At 51.1% G+C, this 18,476-nt stretch overlaps 1 long non-coding RNA gene across 2 annotated transcripts; it reads left to right on the forward strand.

Moving 5' to 3' along the window:
• The first annotated feature begins 1,555 nt into the window (after positions 1-1,555).
• Positions 1,556-17,849, forward strand: LOC132654332 (uncharacterized). 2 transcript variants are annotated; one of them, XR_009592025.1, is made up of 3 exons: positions 1,556-3,379; positions 7,636-10,888; positions 17,628-17,849. It is a non-coding gene; the product is annotated as an uncharacterized LOC132654332 (long non-coding RNA). The 2 variants fall into 2 exon arrangements; XR_009592026.1 differs by lacking the exon at positions 17,628-17,849 and adding an exon at positions 12,417-13,645.
• Positions 17,850-18,476: the final 627 nt, after the last annotated feature.

Raw genomic sequence — 18,476 nt, forward strand, 5'->3', positions numbered from 1 at the left:
TTCCCCACAAGGCTGTCACAGAGGCCGCCTGGGCAATTCTGAACTTGTGCTGTTAAAGCTTCAACAGCGATAAAGATCATCAGTCTTGCCCCCGAGACAGAGCCCGAGGGGTCTTTAGGTGGTTCCCTGCTTGCTCTCTTCCTCCAGGAAGGGCAGAGCTTCTTCCTCAGCATTTAATTAGCCGCACTCTCGCACTCTCGGTGATTTTAGGGCGGCGCTGGCCATTCACTGTTTGCATGCTGCAGGCGTGACCTCACTCACACTCCAAGGCTGCTCGATGCCGTCACGGCTGTCCTACTGTCTGAGCTTTGCCGTCTGCTGGGTAGTAGCTGGATCCTCTCTGGGGGACTGCTGTCCTCTCATCTCCGCTCACATCCTTCGGGACCTACTCACTCTCTGGCTGCTGCAGCATCCTCTCCATCTGACTCCTGCAAGCAATGAGCTTGGTGCTCTCCTCCTGGGGCAATGCTGCTCCTTCATCAAACTCAGACCAGCTCAGGACGGGGCCCAAAGCCTCAGGGCAGGCGAGCGATCCAACAGCATGCCTTCTTCTCCTGTGGGCTTTTGGTTCCCCCCCGGGATGACCCCTTAGTCATCCTTTCACTATCATCCTCATACTCATGCTTTTACTGTGTTTTACACTTTTAACAGAAATCCCCCTGCATCAAATCACCACCATCTCTAGGCTACCCTGGCAAGGTCCCTGTGGGACCTTCAGTCTCCCACCTTAATCATGTTGGCACCCTGTCTAGTTAATTATTTCAAAAAAGTTTCTTCAGGACAGCGTGATGGCGTGAGCCCCACAGGCGATCAAGTCCTAAGTCCCTTCCTGATGTCAACTCAACCTGCTCCCCTTAGATCCTGTGGACAGAGCCTAGTCCCTCCGTTGTCCCCATGATGTAGGAAGCAGTCAACAGGAGAATAAGTATATCCTCCTCCTCCCTTTTATCTGTCATTAGGGTCTGGAAGAAAGGGTAAGAACCTAAATACTCCAGGCAGGCTGAGACGCTATGGACAGGAAAGTGGGGCTTGCCGGAAGCCCGTGGACTGTTAGGCTCTGGGGTACATCTGATGGGAGGAGCAACAGGCCTCCTGGAATGCTGCCTGCCACTCCAGGCTGCAGGGAACTGACCTACAGTGGACTCCTCCCACAATTCTCTCCCATCCTACAAACCCTCAAGGCCCCACGCCCTTGTGCACAGGTGCTCTTCCGAAGACACACTGGGCTCCTTCAGTTGTTTTGACTGAAAGGAAATTCTGCTCCTGGACATACCTGTCCTTCTGTTTCCACTTCGCCTCCATCAGTCCAGCAGGCAGTGGCTTCCGGTGTCAGCCCAGGTCAGGGGAGGCAGCAGAAAGATTTCCCGCCTTTGTGCGGGTGAGTCACGATGCTGCTGCTGCTTCCCTCACTGACACAGAGCCGGAGCCTCAGGCCTCCATTGCTAAGGACCAGGCACTCTTGAAACTCTCCAGCTTCTCTGGGCCAGCCGGGGACTGCTGAGACCCCCAGCCCCAAGGACCAAGTACCCACGGGTTCTCCTCAGCCTCTCAAGCATGAGACCTGTCTGTCATTTCAATGTAAACTGTGTGTGGACATATACAGATGTGTATGTTTGCATGTATGTAATACTCTGTTCTTTAGAGAACTACCATGCACAGCTTGTGCCAACTGAAGTGAAAACATGGCACTGCGGTGCCTGGACGCCATCCCCTGCCTCTACTGCCGCGGTCTGGCCATGTGAGAACTTCAAAAGACTGTATTCTTGTCTGCCAAAGGGTTACACAGTCCTGTCAGGCCTAGTCTCTCCTGTGAGGCAGCTGCTGAAATTCCTCATGGGAAGAGGTTCTGTCCTTTCATAACTTGGGTCCTGGGGCCCGAACCCAACTCAGCCTCCGTGGCAGGTGCCTTTACCCGCTGAGTCTTCTTGCCAGCCCCCCAGGGCCTGTCAGCCTTGCTCCTGGCAAGGATCGTAAGCTCATGGTCTACCTGCTCTTGCAGAATGAGTTCAAGTCCAGTGAGGACGACCTGAGACCCCGCCTCTCAAAACCGAACTGAAGCAACCAGCAGGCCATTAAAAGAGCCCACTGGTGAAGCACGTCTCTGGTGCTCATGGAGCCCAGAGTCCAGTCTCCAGCCGGTCTCCCTCTCCCTCCCCATCTCTCCTTCACCTCTGCCCTCATGTTGCCTCCGACCATCTCCTCACCTCCCGCTCTCTCCTCACCTCTGCCCGTGTGTCCCGTGGTTCTGATTGTTTTCAAGCCTTTTTCTGTTCATGTCTTAATTTGGCATGCACAGGTAAAAAATTGCTATAGAGAGTAGCTACTCTGGGAAAAGGAAAATTTGATGATGGTGATGACGACAATGACAATGATGGTGGTTTGCAGTGCTGGGGATAGAAGCCAGGGCCTTTGGCATAACCCCCTCCACCCGCCTGCCTTGTCCTTTCTTGTCACTGTTACACAGCACTGCAGTCCCAAACTCACACACCCTTCACAGAAGAGGCAACTTCCGGACTGTCCAGTCAGTTATTTTCCATGCCTGCAGTGTTTTTCCTGGCTGCCCTGCCTCGTGTACTCTGTAGGTTGGATTTCTAAGGTTCGTATTGGAAGTTACTCTTTTGGGTTTTTCCCTTGGCAGTTTCAAAGGCAGGAAGGAATTTCTCACCTTCACAGTTCTCCTCTGCTGCAGGTAAATAATGTAACGGCTGTGGGGTTGATAATTAGAGTCAGTCAGGAGCTGTCTGATCCATCTTAGGGTAAATTGATCCATCGCTCATATTTTAAGGTGGCTATTTTTTAATTTAATTAAAAATCATGTGTGTGTTTGTCTCACAGGTGGGCAGGGACTCAAAGGCACCAGAAGAGGGCATGGGGCGTGCTGGTGCTGAGCTCCAGATGATTGTGAGCTGCCCCTAACTCTAACCCTAACCTACCGTGGGTGCTGGGGACTGAGTCATCTAGAGAAGAACCCAGCACCAGCTAAGCTCTCTTCAGAGCCATTCGGAGGGTGCTCTGTTTCCCTCCGAGGTAGTGGGTGAAGCTGGAGATGTTGGCTTCCCAGAGGAGGGCACTGAAGAGGGCAGCAGCAAAGGCAGAAACTGGGCTTCTGCAGCCCAGCCGGAGGGCCTTCTTTGGTGTCTCCCTTCTTGTTGCTCTCAGGTTCAACGCCATCTCTTAAGTTTCTGAGAAATCCCATTTTTCCGTCTTCACAGCCACCACCCTAACACAAGCCTCATCACTGCTTAGTCTGAAACTAAGTGGCCTGTGTCTCAGGCGTTTCACGCTGCTGTGAAGGGACCCTACGCCGGCTGCCTGGTAAACAGCAGAAACCCATGGCTCCCCGTTCCGGGGGCTGAGAGCTCTGCCAGCGGTGCTCAAGGTAAGGACCCGTTCCCTGTCATTAGAAGACACACTTCATCTTTTGCTCTTCCTCTCGGGCAGGAGGGAGGAGAAGGTTCTTTGTGGTTTGAGCTATCTACGACTCAGTCGCCTTCCAGAGGCCCTGCCTCCTGACCTCTGAAACTTGGGGATTAGGTTCCAGCAGGAAACCTTTAGGGACACACACAGTCAGTCGCTAGTGTAGTGGTAAGTTTCCTGTGTTGACTGGTCCAGCCCAAGGCCCCAGAGGCAGGCTCCTCACTCTGTACCCTTGCTACATGTAGGGGAGTGGCCCCACAGGTGTGCTGAATCAGTTACTTTTCAGACCAAGCACCTGTCAAGAACAAGGGAGGAAGTACTTACGTGGCTCACGGTTCGAGAGGACACAGTCCGTCACTGTACGGATTGCATGGCAGCGTTTATGGCCCTGCTGTGTGGCTGGGACTTCTCCCACAGCAGGAGACCCAGCAGCAGAGCTGAGCTCTCATTCCTCATGCCCGACTGTTACCAGCCTACCTCCTCAGTTAGGATTTGTATCCTAAAGGTTCCATAGCCCCTGAGACCGGTGCTGAAAGCCGAGACCCAAGATTCAAATGCATTAGCCTTGTGTGGGCTGGTTTGTTGTTTGGTTTATCAGCTTGAGGAAAGCTAGAGTTGTCCGAGAAAAGGAACCCCCCCACTGGGAAATGCCACACCAGTTTGGCTCATGGGCAAGCTCTCAGGGCATTTTCTTGACCGATAATGGTGTAGAAGGGCCCAGCCCACGTGAGCAGGGCCTTCCCCAGGGCAGTGACTCTGAGCGCACAAGAAAGAAAACTGAGCAAGCTGGGGAAGAAGCCAGTAAGCAGTGTCCTCCATGGCGCGTGATTCTGTTCCTGCCCTGAGCTCCTTCCCGACTTTCCTCAGTGACAGACCGGAAAGCTGAAGATGAAATAACTCCTTCCTTCCCACACTGCTTACTGCTGTGATTGACCCCTAACTAAGGGGATCCTCTGGCAGACATTGCATGTGGAAAGCCTGATATTCTAACCGTGTGTGTGTGTGTGTGTGTGTGTGTGTGTGTGAGTGTGTACGGCCATCTCATAGTGATTAACATGCTTAGCCCAGTTTCCCAGCTTTCCGTAGCCTTGCAATCTCCATGCTGTTAAAGTCCAGATTTAAAATTCTCATCTAAGACGCTGGCAATCTCTTCACTGTGAGCCTGTGCAGGATCCAAGCACAAGCTGCTTATTTTCAACATATGAGGCGCGGAATCAATGTTCCTATGCCAGCGGGGAGACAGCATGGACTAAAGCCCATTCAAAATCCAGAGGGGCAAACACAAAGTCCTCAGGGAGCATGCCCAGGCGCTTCTGATGGCATCATGTTATGAGGGCTCTCGGAGTCCGTGGCTCATAGACTGCGTGCTGGCAGCTTTTCTTCAACATCCTGGGGTCTCCATCGCAGCGCAGACTTCGCTTCCCAGCCCCCCCCATCCTGCTCAGGAGCTCCACAGGGCACCCGGCGGCCTCTTTGGCTCTCTGGAAGCTCCACAGGGCACCCGGTGGCCTCTTTGGCTCTCTGGAGGCTCCACAGGGCACCCGGCGGCCTCTTTGGCTCTCTGGAGGCCAAGTGCACAACGTCACACATTTGTGACATTCTCCTGCCGCGTCTGGGTGCCTGCCCCGCCACCGGCAGTGGCCTCTGTGCTCTGTCAAGACTGACCTCGGCCCCCCTCCCACCAGAGCTGTGGCAGCTTTCCTTGCTTAGTCACTTCACATCAGTCTGCATCTCTGCACCCCCAGGCTCTGGATGGCTTGCCCCTCGCCTCCGGGAACTCTCCCTTGTGTTTCTGCACAGAGCCTGGCTCTTTAATGGCGCCCCAGTCTCGTGTTCTCACCAGCCGTTTCTGAGACCTACGGCAGCCCCTTTTTCTCAGTAAACTTCACATTTTTGAGAAAATTTCTCCTCTTCCTCACTGGAGCTCTGGCTGATAACAGTGACCAGTAGCCAAGGCACAGCCTGACTGACACAGCGTTGAAATTTCCTCTGTCTTTTGAATTCAGCCTCACCTCACTCAGACATTAAGGGCAGACCGAGAAGAGCCCTTGTTACCCCCCAGAATGGCTTGCATTTGAAGAACTGGTACAAGCTTCTCAGAACCAGTGACACCAGGGCCGGGCCTGGTCGTGAGAACTGGCTGTAACAGAGTTCCCTGGGCTGGCTGACATAAATTAACATCTCCCAGCTCAGGCTCCAGGACCGAGGTGACGGCTTCAGCTGCGTCCGCTGCTGGCCTGGCTCACAGGTGGATGTCTTCTGCCAGGTCCGAGTCTGGTGGGGTGCTTGGCAGTTCTCTGGAGCCCCCTTTCCTTTTTCTCTCTTATTGTGGTCTTCTGAGAACTCTCCCTCTTGAAATAGTGACCATCGCTGTGTTCAGGATTTCCACGTAGGAATCTTGCATCTCACAAGCATGTGGTCCAACTGCCTGGCTAGTGTGGAAAGTTGCCCAGGGTGGCTGGGGGCGTTGAGGGCTCAGCTGCAGTGGGCTCAGCCACAGTGAGTGAAGGAGCCAGGCACTGACGTTTCCAGCGTTTCACTGTTGGCTCATGTGCATGTTCACTTCCTAGATCCTCCCAGACAAATGAGTGCAATTGGCTTCATGTGCCAGGACAGAGAATAGAAGGAAGGTTCTCGGAAAGTGTGTGTGTGTGTGTGTGTGTGTCTGTCTGTCTGTCTGTCTTGTATACATGCACACATGGGTCTGTGTGTTAGAGTTGGGGAAAGAAACATGACCTCTTAAATTCTCACATTTCCTGTTGTCCAATGGCATTGCTCCTTTCCTAGGTGGGGTTCTAGGAGGGGATGGAGATTCCTAGGTGGGGTTCTAGGAGGGGATGGAGATTCCTAGGTGGGGTTCTAGGAGGGGATGGAGATTCCTAGGTGGGGTTCTAGGAGGGGATGGAGACCTGTGATTATGTCTGGGTATTGTCAGCAGACAGGCAGATGAGGATGCAGACTTATGCACTGCGGAGAAAAGCAGCCTGGGAGGAAGGTCAGGGCCCATGACGCTAGAGAAGGACCCAGGAAAGATAACGGGACCCTGCTCTAGGAAATCGTGAAAAGAAAGGAAATTAAATTACTGTCACGCACTGCACCGTGAGGGCGCCTGCCCGCACTCCCAGTATTCGGGGGCCACTGCATGAGGATTCACAAGTTTGACGTTAAACAGCAAGACTTTGTCTCAAAGAACCAACACACACACACACACACACACACACACACATACACACACACTTGGGAGGTAGAGCACAAAGTTCAAGGTCATCAGCCACATTGCAGGTGTGTGTGAGACCTGCCTGGGTTCTGTGAAATCCTGTCTGAAAGCAACAGAACCCAGCTCTGCAACCACTGTCACACCTGCTAACAAGCCTTCCATGGGGAGTCAGGATATGCTGCTGACACCGTCTCCATCACCCTGTGCATGATGCTGCTGTGGAAGGCCCGCCCTGCCTCTGCAGCTGTGCGAACCACGTGCCTGTCTAGGGTCAGCAGGAGGAAAATTGTTCCCGGGGGTCACTGCTACTTACTCGATAAGGCCGCTTGGCACCCCCGAAGTCAGGTTAAACCCTGGTCTGGTGAAGGCAGGGACAGCCAGCGCCTCCTCTCTGAACCCCGTTACTGCTCCTCAGAACAGGAAGGCCTGATGGAGCAGGAGGGAAGAACAGTTCCTCGACAGGCGCTGGGGGGACAGGAGTAACGCTCTGGGTGCTCCCTGTGCAGGGCGTGTCTGTGTGAGCACAGCGTCCCTGGGTGGCAGCGCTGTCCCACGACGCAGCTGGCACTCAGGCTGCAGCGGGCTGCCCAGCCCCCACCTTCCGCCCGCAGTTAGGCAGGGGTCCCTCAGGCGCTCTGCACACCAAAACTCAGTTCGCAGAGCCTCGGGGAAGGCTCCTGGACTCTGAGTGTGTGTGCAGTGTGTGTGTGTGTGTGTGTGTGTGTGTGTGTGTATGTGTGTGTGTGGCTCTCGGGGAAGGAAGAGGGGTCCGAGAGGAGGTGCAGCCAGAGCTGCAAACCCATGCCCAGTGATGCCAGCTTTCTTGGTGACTCACACACAAAGTGGCTGGCAGAGAATGAGAGGCTGGTGCAGAGAGGCTGGTCTTCCTGCTCCACGACCTCTCGCTGCTGCCCATGCCCCGCTCCTGGACGCATCCTTCTTTCCCTATGGATGCCCCTCCCGTTGCTCCGTCCTCAGACGCCTCCTCTCCACCCCTTCAGCAAAGCCAGTCTTCCCAGCTTTGGTCCTGGCACCTCTCTCTGTTGCGAACTTCTCCCCTGTTAGCCAACTCCAGTCCCCGGGGATGTGCAGAGTGTGCGGAGACCAACCCGTAACAAAGCGAGCGGTGCAAGAAGCAGCGAGTGGCTGCAGCTAGGCGCCTGTTAGGCCTCCCAGGCTTCCTGTGTGTGAAAGGAAATCCACCTTCGGACTCCTGACATTTTCAAGTGAAGAGTGCCAAGCGCTTCCTGTGTCAAGGGAGGGCGCCGCTTCTCAGCTCTTGGGTGTTCTATATTATCACGCTAAGAACCGGGCTCTTGACTTCCGGAAGTGGAGGAGATGGCCTGGGGAAAACTAAAGTCACGTTCTGGAAAGAAAGCGCTAGGTTTGTGTTAACTAGTGCCCTCGAAGTGTGTCCACCAGGGCGCTCCGATAGCTCGAGGAAACCTGATGAGAAGTGTGTGTGTCCTGATGTGAAATGAAAACAAGAAAACGTATGATAACGGTGATAAGACTGTGTCTTCGGTGCCAAAGCCTGAGGCTTGTGGCTGGATTCACCCAGGAAGAAACCCCTTAGGGATACTTTTGGAAGACATCTGAGAACTAAAGATCGACTTATTCACAGATCTGTGAGCTGGCGAGAGAGTGTATGTGTTGTTATTCACAGGATGCAGAAAGTGTCTGGCGCGGGGCATGGACTTACTACAAGAGGAGAGACCCACAGAAGAGAAGAGAGCCAGGCTCTCTCTCTCCGTGAGCGCGGCGGCTGCTGCGCCCCCCTTTGCCTCTGCTGCGCCCCCTTCGCCTCTGCAGCCGGGACTGTGCTCAGTGTCTGCAGACTCCCAGCTGGCAGCTCCTCACAGGCGCATTCTGACACCCACACCATGGTTGCTCCAGACAGGAAAGTCAGAAGTATTCTCTCTCTTTAAGGACCAGGCTGCGTGGTTTGGGTGTGGAGTGTCCCACAGGCTCACGTGTTTGAGCGTTCGGTCCCCAGCTGGCAGCGTTGTTTGGGAAGGCCGTGGGATCTTTAGAGAGCGTGGGCCACGGGGGCCACTGGGAACGCCACAGTTTCCTGCTTACCCTGGTTCCTGAATGTGGGCACACCGTGACCATCAGCCTCCTGTTCCCACCACCTGCCTTCTCAGCCTTCTCTGCCCCTCTTGAACTTTGAGCCAAAATAAGCCCTTTGGCCTATAAGCTGCTCTGTCAGGGTGTTTTACCACAGCAATGAACAAATAACTAAGACCAAATTGTCCTTAATTACAGATTATTTTTCTTAAAGATGTTTTTTTTTCCTTTCTTTCTTGAAACAAGGTCTCATGTATCCCTAGTTGGTCTTGAACTCACTACACAGCTGAAGACGACCTAAGACTCTGGGTCTTCCAGCCTCCTCTTCCTGCGTGCTGGGATCACAAGTGTGCTGGGCAATTTTCCCCTTAGCCTAAATTCTTTCAGCTCCTCTCAAATTCATTGTCCACTCTCTTCCTGTTCCTGTGGAGGAAACCACCAGGAAGGGGTGCTTTTCCCCACTCACAGAGACTCTGGTGACATAATTACGGAATCGTTGGCCACCAAAGAAAGGTGAGGTTTTGTGAAATACTGGTTTCAGATAGAATTTTCTTACTAAAATTTCCTCTCTCCCTCCTTTCACCCCTCACCCTCTCTCCCTTTCCTTCTCTCTTTCCCTTTTCTTCCCTCCTCTCAGGCATGGCCTCTCTATGAGGCCTCGGCTACCCCAGACTTCCCATTTTCTTACTGCGGCTCTCTAAGCAGTTAGGGTTCCAGGAACCCAAGCCAAACAATCTTGTTTCCTTTTCACTGGGCAGGCGACCTGGACAGCTCTCTCCCTCTGTCCCTCAGCGCCCATATTTGTAAAACAGACTGCAGCTCTCCATTTGAGAGGTACGGTGAGGGCCGAGCAAACTGGGGGTGTTCACAGCACTGCCCGAGGGCACTGCGAGCCGTGGGAGCTGTGCCCCCATCTCTTGTTACTTCTGAGGTAGGCTGCATCCGAGCAACAAGACAAAATGATGTAGCTCCGAAATTTCCAATACTTAAAAGTAAGTTGAATGTGTTTTTACCAAGAAAAAAACAAAAAACAAAAAATAAAACACCTGTAAACATGTAATATGCTTCCCAATTAAAACATTGAGAGGATAAACAAAACATTTCCAGCTGTAAAGACTGATTTAGGGCAGAGTGGAGAGGAAAAGGTGTAGATGAGAATTCTCTGAATATTAGTGTCTCACTCATTTGATTTGGAACTACGAAACCGTTTCACATAGACGCATAATAAAATTAAGTTAATAAAACCAGTCCTTAGACAGGAAAGAGGAGATGTATGCTGGAGGCTGTATACTCAGAATGAAGAACACTTTCCCAGAGTTCGCTCATGCCTCAGTTAGGGTTCTACTGCTTTGCAGAGACACCATGACCAAAGTGGTTTGTAAAAGGGAAAACATTTAATTGGCTTACAGTTCCGAGGCTTAGTCCCTCGCCTTCACTGCAGGAAACGCGGCAGCGGAGGGCGGACACCGTGCTGAGGAGGAGCTGAGAGCTCTATTCATCCCAGGCAGTGGGCGGGCGTAGACTGTGTCTCTCTGGGGGTATTTTGAGTGTAGGAGGCCTCAAAGCCCACCCCACAGTGACACACTTCCTCCAACAAGGCCACGCCTCCTAAGAATGCCACTGCCTATGCCCCAAGCATTTAAACACGAGTCTGTTCTGTTCCAACACTCACACCTAATTAAATCTGTTTTTGTTTTGTTTTGTTTCTTGAGACAGGGTTTCTCTCTGTGTAGCCCTGGCTGTCCTGGAACTCACGCTGTAGACCAGGCTGGCTCAAACTCAGGCATCTGCTTGCCCCTGCCCCCCAAGTGCTGGGATAAAAGGCCTGTGCCTCCACCCGCTGGCCTCAAGTCTACCGTTAGTTAAATAAGAAATATAGACTTTAGTTTCATTTCAGAACAGCTTTAGAGTTAGGCCCTGTGAAGACCCTCAGGTCACGTGGAAAAGCAAAATCTCACTGGACGCAGCGGGGTCAGCCACACGCTCCTGCATGAACGCCTGGAACCCGAGAGGTTTGTCGTGTGATTCCCATCACGGTGCATTGAGCGGAGAACTGAGAGAATGAGCTTCAGACCCACTGTGGATCACCAGGCGTGTGTGCGGGGGAAGGGTTCTGTCCCCAGCGATACGGACCATTACTCCCTGCCAGGCTGGGCCTACGCCTCATCTGCACTCTCAGAGCAGGTAATCCTCGCAACCGTGCTGTGAAGCGATGCTGGCGTCACCCCTCTCTGACAGGTGAAGAAATTCAAGTGTGGGGAGTCGGTGTAACTTGGCCATGTCCCAGAATCGGGGACACAGGAGAGCTGGGGTTGGAAGCGAGGCAGTCCTAGACTGTTGCTGGGACCCTGGTGCCCCGCTGGCTGTCCGTCCTCTGGCTTGTCTCTCTGTCAAACCCAGAGCTTGCCGATAAGGCTAGCACAGCTGGCCAGCTTGCGCTGAGGACCCTCTATTTCCTCTGTGGCTGGAATTACAGGCTTAACGCCGCTCCCATGGGCTTTGGTGGGTTCTGGTCCTCATGCTTGCACAGCAAACCTTTTAACTCGTGAGCCATCTCCCTCGCCCCACACCTGCATTTTAAACAAGTAATCTACACTTGCTTGTGGAAGTCTTTTTGGCTGCTGAGCGGACAGGGGCGTAGAAGCTGCGCCGTTCCGTGTGGCGCAGTGCAGCCTAGACCAAGCTGTCCTCCTGTGCTTGTGGGCACTTCCTCTTGGCCCCACTCTTCAGCTGCACAGCCGGTCTTCACGTTTAGGGACGGGTGTGCATGGGTTGCTAGCTTCTTTGAGAGCCACTGAAAAATCAGGAGTTCCTCCTGGAAATAGTTCATTTACATATAATGAACATAATACCATGGCCTAAAATGCCATGGCATTAAAAAAAAACAACCTTATTTTCTTTCTCACTGAATAGTTCACTAGCACATTTTTGCAGTAAAAGCCAGAGGACCACGAGCACTGGACGCTGTGTTCTCAGGCTCCGCACAGCGCAGAGCTGGGGTCTTAGCTTGCTGTGCTAAACACCGTTTCCACACGCAGCCTGGGGAGGAAAGGCTGTTTCACCTCACACCTCACAGTCCACCCCAAGGGAAGTCAGGGCAGATCCCCGGCTTGGCATGAGCTGAAGCAGAGGTCTTGGAGCAACACTGCTTCCTGGCTTGCTCCCCATGGCTGGTTTCTCGCACAACCCAGGCCCAGGTCTTGGGGGCTGGCCCCACCCACAGTGGGCTGGCCCCTTCCACACCAATCATTGTTCGAGAGAGTTTCCCACAGGGTTGCTTACAGGCCAATCTGATGGAGGCATTCTCTCAAGCTTTCCTCCTTCCCCTTTTCCCCGAATAACTAGCTGTGTCAAATTGACAAAAGTATTAACCAGCACGGTTGGCTTTAATGAATGCTTTCTGAAGCTAAAACAGCACCATATAATATGATTACAAAAATAAACCAGATTATGTAATGTGAGAGGCTAAATTATCCCACAGGAAGGCTTGGTTTTTCTTCAAGTATCAGTTTTGGAGGTGGGGGGCTCTCTTTGCTATCTGAATAGAAGATGTCCCCATAGACTCATGTTTTTGAACAGCTAGTGGTGCTGTTGGGAAAGTGATGGAACCTGGGGGAGATGGGGTCTGACTGGGGAAGTGGTCTCTTAGGAGAAGAGCGGGCTTTCATAGTCTGTCCTCACCTTCCATTTATTCTCTCCTTCCTGATTTCAGATCATGTGTGACCCAGTGCTTCCTGTCTCCAGTGTCTGGATTGTAGACTATGTCCATGTCTCCAGTGTCTGGACTGTAGGCTATCTCCCATGTCTCCAGTGTCTGGACTTTGGACTATGCCCATGTCTCCAGTGTCTGGACTGTGGACTCTACCCCATGTCTCCAGTGTCTGGACTGTGGACTCTACCCCATGTCTCCAGTGTCTGGACTGTAGGCTCTACCCCATGTCTCCAGTGTCTGGACTGTGGACTCTACCCCATGTCTCCAGTGTCTGGACTGTGGACTCTACCCCATGTCTCCAGTGTCTGGACTATGGACTCTACCCCATGTCTCCAGTGTCTGGACTGTGGACTCTACCCCATGTCTCCAGTGTCTGGACTGTAGGCCATGTCCATGACTCCAGTGTCTGCTGCCATGTCCTTCCTGCCATGATAGACTATATCCCCCCAACCCTTTCTCCTTTAGCTGTTCTTGTTTTCTCTTTACATTTTTGTTTGTCAGAGCACTTCATCAAGGTAATAGGAAAATCCCTACCTTACTCATTTTGGTCAGTTTAGATCATTTGGTCATTGTGATGGTTGACTAGCAGCATCCCGCAACTTCCTTCTCCTGCTCACAACATCTTCTATGCTCTTCATCTTAGAGCATTAGATAAGTCTTCTCTGTAGCTTAGGGTCCTGTAAAATGGAGGGCTGGGTGCTTAGAGAGATGGAGGAGTACTGGCTGCTCTTGCAGAGGACCCAGGTTTGATTTTTAGGGTCCACGTGGGGCTCACAGCCATCTGTAACTCTAGTCCAGGAGATCCTGCGTCCCCTCTGGCCTCTGTGAGCACCGCATGCACGCCGTGCACAGACACCCAAGCACACTAAACACACATGTGCTTAAAGTAAAAGAAAATGTCTTCAACAAGAGACACTTGAGGGGAAGGCAGCTAGGCATATAGCAGGGCCCTCAGTCATTCATGCATGTGCTTTCCTCCTCCTTTGCCCACAGTACACCTACAGGAAAACTGCACTGCACGCTAGAGTCATGGTGACATGGGTGGGTACCAAAACCTTTAGTTCAGCGGCAAAATGTATGTGTTGTGTAATATGTTATTAAATATGTGATTAAGATATTTTCTGTGGACATATCCTAAGAAGGAAAGGTGTTTTCAGAAACGTAGAAGTGGCTCACTCTCTCGGTTCCCTTGGGCAGACACCGGCTGCCCAACTACAGGCCATGCCTGCCAGAAGGCCTCCCCGGAGAGGTGGGCAGCTCAGTGGGCCTGACAGGGGAGCTCAGAGGACAGCCGCCGCTCACCTCTGCTGGCTGTGCCCCAGGGCTAATGAGAGTTTTTTAATATGATTGTCACCCTCATTTGATTTGGAGCTGTGAAACCATTTCACATAGCTATATAACAAACTTAAGTTAACAAAACCTGCAGAAGGCCAGGTAGGCTGCTGTGGACCTTCCATCAGACCTCCCAGCCCCCGGTTGTCCTTCCCCTCCTCGCTATGCCCAGTTCCAGCCCAAACGTGTGCCATGCATGCTGGAAGAGCAGCATCTAGCACAGACAGACTCCCTGCTGCGTCAGAGGCCAGGCAGGCTGTCAGCCTTAGCCCCCCAGCCCAGACGAAGGCCCCTTGCTTGAAAAGAGACCACAGTGGCCACCAAAAGGTCAGCTCCAACCTGGGTGCAGTACCCCTGCTCAGCTGCAAGCCATACAGGCCAGAAGACCAGAGAGGAAATACAAAAGGAGCAAAGACAAACCGAGAAGCCAGCACCTAGACCTCTGCTCACCCCAAGCTCAAATGCCTAGACACCAGCATATGAACCCTGTCAGCACCAGCCAGGGTATTATGTCACCGACAGCACAGTCTCCTACATCATGCCTAAATATTCCAACACGGACAAAGCACAAGAAAAGACCCTAATACTAAGTGAATAAAGTGTAATTAATAAAAACAAAAACAAAAAAAAGAAGAGACCCTAAAACCAACTTTATGAAGATGATAAGAAGTAAATAAATCCCTTAAAGAAATTGAAAAAGATAAAAATTTGGAGAAAATGAGTAAATTTCTTAAAGAAAGCCAAGAAAAAAAAAATAAACAGAACAATAAACAGTTGTATTCAAGAAATGAATACAACTGTTCAAGACCTGAAAATGGAAATAGAAGCAGTAAGAAGATGCTTAATAAAAATGACAATACCAAAGTCTGGCCTGTACTTAAGTCTCTGGGTTCAGAAATCAGCATTTGAATAATACAAGGACAAGATTTACAAAGTGCATAAAGATCATCCCAGCACACACTGATTAGTGGAATTGCATCAAAGACCCAGAAGCAAATCCACACACCTATGGACACCTGATATTTGATAAAGAAGAAAGGAATACACAATGGGAAAACAGCATCTTCTGTAAATGGTGCTGGGCTAGCTGGATGTCTGCATGTAGAAAAATACAAATAGATCCTTATTTATCACCCTTCACACAAGTCAAGTCCAAGTGCCACAAAAACCCCAACATAGAGCAGATGCACTGGACCTGATAGAAGAGAAGGCAGGGCTAGCCTTGAACACACTGGCACAAGCTAGAACTGCCTAAACAACACGGTGCGGCCACTGAGATCCACAATTAACAACAGGGGCTTCATGGAACTGAAAAGCCTTCTTTAAAGCAAAGGACACTGTCAACAGGGCAAAATGGCAGCCTACAGAATGGGTAGGCCATGACTGGAGCAGCTGAGCCCTCACAGCTGATCTGCAAAGAGGAGGCAGAGAGAATGAGAGCACATGGCAGATGGTGTCTGTCCCCAAGGGCCACCTCCTCCAACAAGGCCATGCCTCTTAATCCTCCCTAAACAGTTCCACCAACTGGGAGCAAATGTTCAAAACCAAACCAAACCCCAAACATATGACCCTTGGGAGAGGTGCATTGCAAGATGTTAGGAAATCACCTTATGAATTTGAGAACTGTTGACGAAAAGGGTGTTCTGGTTTTCCTATGTGCATTACAATACCAGATAACAACATGATGACAGCATCATGAATGTAAATAGAGGAGACCTGGTGGGAACAGAGGGCTCCTTAGTCAGTTGCCTCTGATAAATGTATCCAGCCACCCCAGTGCCAAGTAAGAGGTGGCCAGTGCCACGAAAAGAGACACAGCAAGATAGGGACTTGATGGAAGGACTTACCAATACAATGTAAATGCCAAGCAAATCAATTTTGAACTGATTGGGACTCCTGAACCTTTTACTATCTTATAGGAAAGTCAAGGTGGCAGAGAAACTCTTTGAGTTATTCTTAAATTATATGGGACTTATAAATTTATCTGATTCAGTTTCTTCAACAAATATATTGCAAGGAGGTGGGAAGAAGGAGAAGGAGGGAGAAGCAGGAAGATGAAGATGCTGGAGGAGGAAGAAGAAAGAAGAGGAGGGAGGAGAAGGAAAAAGGAAGGAGACTCCCCCACCCTTCCTCCTCCATCAATTTCTATACTCACCTTGTTTAGGTAAAATCAGGAATCTGCAGAAACTAGGGATCAGTGAGGAATACAGAAAGGTAGTGAGGGAAAGCATGTGACAGAGAATGGCACAGAGGAATTTACCACTGAGTCTTGTTGGGATTAAGAGCTGCAGACTTTGGACAGAGAAACTGGGTAGAGGCTGTTTACCTCATGGCCTTTGTCCCCTGCCTCACTGGATGGTTCTGCAGGGAGTCTCTAGCTGGGTCCTGGCCCTTTGCTGCTGACAGAGTATTCACTGGATGTGAACACTTTCCCAGGGGAAGGTGCACATCCCCGGGGAGAAGGCTGAAGCGTTGATGGCTGCTGGCTGGCCACCCGCAGCTGACTGGCTCACTCTCTAGGAAGACGCTCAGAGTAGTTCACTGTCCCTGCCGACGCTGGAGTCGGCTGAGGAAACCTGCTGTCCCGTACAGCAATGCTTTAAAAGCTGGTCATGGTGAAGGGTTGGGGTCATGCCTGACACCTCAGCTTTGGGAGGAGAGTTGGGAGGATCTAGACTTCAAGGTCATCTACGTAAGGAGTTAGAGGCTACCTGAAGCTGCATGAGACCCTGGGTCAGAACCGCCCTCCAAACAGACCAGGCATGCCAGGGTTGGGGACCAGAGACACAAGTATTTCCTAAAGAAATGGTATCACAGATGGATTTTTCTTCAAAATAACACGTGTAGGGGGAATACAAGGCAAAAATAAACCATGAGTTGGTAATTGTTGAGTTTGGTGATGGTGTGTGAACTTTAGTATATGGTTTTCTACACTTTGGATATATACTTTTCTATAATTAGAAAAGTAAAAGAAAGATGATATAATACTGGACAGACACCAGAAGTGGTGGAGGAGAGGGGAACAGGATGGGAGCCTACTATAGAGGGTCCTCTGAAAGGCTCCACCCAACAGGGATGGAAGCAGATGTTGAGACTCAGGGCCAATCTTTGGGCAGAGCACAGGAAGTCTTATGGAAGAAGAGAGTGGATTAGAAGGATAGGGAGGGGACAGGAGCTCCACAAGGAGAACAACAAAGCTAAAAAACTCTGAGCCCAGGGGGGCCTGCAGAGACTGATCTGTCAACAGAGGACCCTGCATGGAGAGGACCCAGACCCCCTGCTCAGATGTAGCCCATGGCAGGCAGCTCAGTCTCCATAGGGATTCCCGAGTAAGGGGAGCAGGGGCTGTCTCTGTCATGAACTCAGTTGCCTGCTATTTGATCACTTCCTCCAGTCAATGCAGCTTGCCAGGCCACAGGGAAGAGGATTCAGGCAGTCCTGATGAGACTTAAGCTATGTGCAGATGGCTGAGGAGGAGAACTCCCCCTTTCAGTGGACTAGGGGAAGGGGATACAGGGAAGAGGGAGAGAGGGTAGGACTGGGAGAGTTGAGGGAGGGGGCTACAGCCTGGATATAAAATGAATAAATTGTAAAAAATAAAATAATAAAATATGTATTTTTAAATATAGGTCTGCCCACAGTACAGCTTCCACAATGAGATTTTTTTTCCTCTGTTGGGGGAGGTTGCAAGGGTGGAGGGCAGGGAGGAGATGAGGGCCATTGGGGTGCATGGTAAGAACCAAACCAAACCAAACCAAACCAAACCAAACCAAACCAAAAGACAGGCCTGTCAGTAGGCAGCAGATGGGGTTCCTGTGAACAGGGAGCACATGTCAGCTCTGTTTCACCCTGGCCCTCCTTTCTGCACGATCTTACCAGGTAGGCGCTGGCGTCATTCCAGAGTGCCCCAGAGACAGATGAGCTTGTCTTGGAATAAGGACCAGCAGTGCCCTTGGAAGCAAGTCTTACCAAATACCACACCAGATCACTAGGACGAGGACTGCGGCCGCCTCAAAGTGGAACTGACAGAGCAGCACAGAGCTGGCGTCACGCTGCTGCTTCCCGGAAGCTGAGCTCTTCATCTTCTCCCCTTTGATGTGTGCTCTGGACAAAACATAATTTTGTTGTTGTTGTTCTTGGAAACAAAAGGTTTGTACATCCAGTTTCAGAATTCATGCTAGATGAAGCCAAGTTAAAAATAACAGAGTATGGATGCCCGCGTCTTATTTCTTAAGAAGAAATTCTTACCCACAGACTGTTTCCTGGATGTGCTCTCTAATGACTGTCATTTATCCCAATTGAGACATCATGTTATTGTGTAGAGTGGGAAGTCTGAACCACAACAAGAAATGTGTGTGTGTGTGTGTGTGAGAGAGAGAGACAGAGAGACAGCAAGAAAGAGGTACTGAAAACCTTTGCTCTTCAGTTTTAACTGAGGTGTAACTCAGCAGACTCCCGTGTTTATCCCACATCCGTCATTAATAATTGGAAACACACGGTGCTGCATAGGCTTTGTGTCGTTTGTGGAGACTTGTCTTCTCCGGAAGGCTAAAGGAACATGTGCTCAAGGCAGCACTCCCTGGGGCACGATCTGGCTCTCCCTGCTTGGATTAGATTTCTACCAAAATGGGACGCGGGCCCCGGATCCTCCAATTCACCTTGCATGGTTTTGTCTCTTCTCGCCTTCCCTTCTTGGTCCCTGCCTCAGAGGTTGGCCAAAGCAAGTTG

This window comes from Meriones unguiculatus, chromosome 5, assembly GCF_030254825.1.
Source record: "Meriones unguiculatus strain TT.TT164.6M chromosome 5, Bangor_MerUng_6.1, whole genome shotgun sequence".
Classification (NCBI taxonomy): domain Eukaryota; kingdom Metazoa; phylum Chordata; class Mammalia; order Rodentia; family Muridae; genus Meriones; species Meriones unguiculatus.